Below are 2,619 nucleotides of genomic sequence, written 5' to 3' on the forward strand. Positions count from 1 at the left end.
TCCTTTCTATCCATTCCTCGTAGCAGCTTATCTTGAGAGAGAGAGAGAGAGGAAAGTGAAGCCGTTTCACCCAGAGTCTTACCTGCTAAGAAGGTTTGGGCTGATTCCCCAACCTGTAATAAAGTGGGTGTATGAAGATAGCAGTGTTGTTATACAATTTAATTAGTACATCACTCAGACATTTGGACTCATGCCTGACTCCTTTTTTTTCTTTCTTTTTTTTTTCCCCTCCCCTACTCTCTCTTTCTCTTGCATGTTCATTTAGCTTTTAGTCTAAGTCCCATGTGAAAATACACACAACGGCTAATTGCTTTTGGATTAAAATACCTGGATTCATTCTATGAATCATATTTTATAGGTAGATTAAAGGTTCTGTTGGCAAATGAAAAATTCTGAGATGACAGCTGTAATGATTTAAAGCAAAAAAAAAAAAAAAAACCCAAAAACAAAAAAAAGGCAATTGAAAGGTTTGGATTCCCAAAGGTGGAATATGAATCCATCTGCCATGTCCCTCATTTTCCTAGTGGCATAAAATGTTCTCACACACTGAGGAGCGTATTTCAGAGGCCGAGAGTTTTACATCTAATGACTGTTGAAATTGGGGGTGTGCTGTCCAGTGCTTTGTAACAATCGGCTGGAGAAAAGAAACGTAGTACTCATCATGGTGGAAGTGTGTGTATTTAGGTCCATTTTGTATGGTAGTTTGAACTTGGGGCCTCTTGCTTGCTCTACCTCTTGAGCCACGCCTCCAGCTCAAATAAGGTCTTGCTTTTTGTTTTTCCTTCCCCTTGAGCTGGATTGCGATCCCCTTATTTACACTTCCTTAGTAGCTCACCTGACGGGTGTCTCGCTGTCCCCAGCTTTTTATTGGTTGAGATGCCAGGGTGGGGCGGGGAGGGCAGGTGTTTGGAAGACTTCTTGACCATGCTGGCCTTGGACATTGATCCTCTTGTTCTTTGCTTCGGAAGCAGCTAGGTTTATAGACAAGAGCCACTGTTCCTGGCTTGCCCCGGGGCCAATGGAAGGAGCTCAGAAGAGGAGTACACGATCCGTTTGGGCTAGCCTCTTCGAATTGGTTTTACCATACCAATGTCTCCTCGCTCGCAGTTACAAGATGAGGATAGGACCCTGCAGAAGCTTGAGAGGGATTTTTTGTTTGTTTGTTTGTTAGTTGTGGGGCTTGAACTTGAACTCTGGGCCTGGGCGCCATCCCTCAGCTCTTCAGCTCAAGGCAAATGCTCTACCACTTGAGCCACAGCTGCCACTTCTGGTTTTCTGGTGGTTCATGGGAGATAAGAGTCTCATGGCCTTTCCTGCCCGGGCTGGCTTTGAACTGCGAGCCTCAGATCTCAGCCTCCTGAGTCGCTAGGATGACAGGCATGAGCCACCTGCGCCTGGCTGGGTTTTTTATATGAATTTCTGGAAGATGTTGGAGTGAGGAATATAAGGGATCATAGTGGCTTCCTATCTTGAGCATATTGCCGGGGGCAGCGGGGGGGTGGGGAAGCCAGCAATAAAGGGACCCATCGAATCTCAGCTTCTAAGTCATCCCTGCTCCCAGGGGTAGCCAGCGACCTCCAGGTCAAAGGGGCAGGGAGGGTCAGAGGGCATGGTGGAAGTGGGTGGAGCCTGGAGCCCTGGTCCCCTGGGATGATGGGACAGTGCAAAGCTGTACCCCACGATTCGACCTCTGCTTCCATTTTAGTTTTGTAGAGGAAAGGTCACCAGAGGAAAGGGAAGGATGCAGGCCCCTCTTTCTTTACCAGAGGAAAGACCCATTTCCCCAGTCACTTGGAGGGAGAGGAGAAAACATGGGGTGAATTGTCAAGAAATCTTTTATTTTTGAGGAGGGCGGGGAATGGTGGAGGGAGGAGTTCTACTGTCCCTTTGATAGTATGAAATAATATAGTTCTAACCAAGGAAGATGCCTGAAGGCCGGGCCTGTAATCCCAGCACTCAGGGTCGGGGGGTAGCGGGGCGGGGGTGGGGGTGGGGAGGAAGACAGGAAGATGGGGAGTTCAGGGTTAGACTGGGCTATGAAAGAAGGTTCTCATCTGAAAATCAAAAACCAAAACAAGAGCAGTCACGTAGAAAGCACAGCACCGCCAAGCAATGCAGGCAAGAGAAAGCAAACGTGGAGCTCATGTGTTCTGTGCCTCCCTCTGCCCTTGGTTTTGGTGACATTGCTGCCCATGTGCTTGGCATGTTTAACCTTCATCCTGAACCTCAGTCGGGAAATTCACAGAACATCGCCATCCGTGGAGAGACCTGGGCTTTTATTTTATTTTTATTTTTTGTCTTAAAACTCAGCAGAGGCCTGCGTTTTATAGCTATTGATCGAACGTTCCGCTGTAGCTTCTCCTACCTGTCAAGCAAGAAGCATGATTATTTCCTTTTCTGGTGAGAGAGAATTTAACACCTCACCCCGAATCATTGCACACTTAACCCAAGGGTGGCAATCCAGACTGCATTGCTCTGTAGCAGGTGTGTGTGTGTGTGTGTGTGTGTGTGTGTGTGTATGTTGTCTGTGTCTGCATCCTACATGCACACACAAACCCTGTGCCTGGGTGATGGTTTTTCTCTCCAAAGAAACAAAAAAAAAAGTAGCTGAAAGGCTTT

Source organism: Dipodomys merriami, unplaced genomic scaffold (genome assembly GCF_024711535.1).
Source record: "Dipodomys merriami isolate MVZ:Mamm:240054 unplaced genomic scaffold, mDipMer1.0.p SCAF_68, whole genome shotgun sequence".
NCBI lineage: Eukaryota > Metazoa > Chordata > Mammalia > Rodentia > Heteromyidae > Dipodomys > Dipodomys merriami.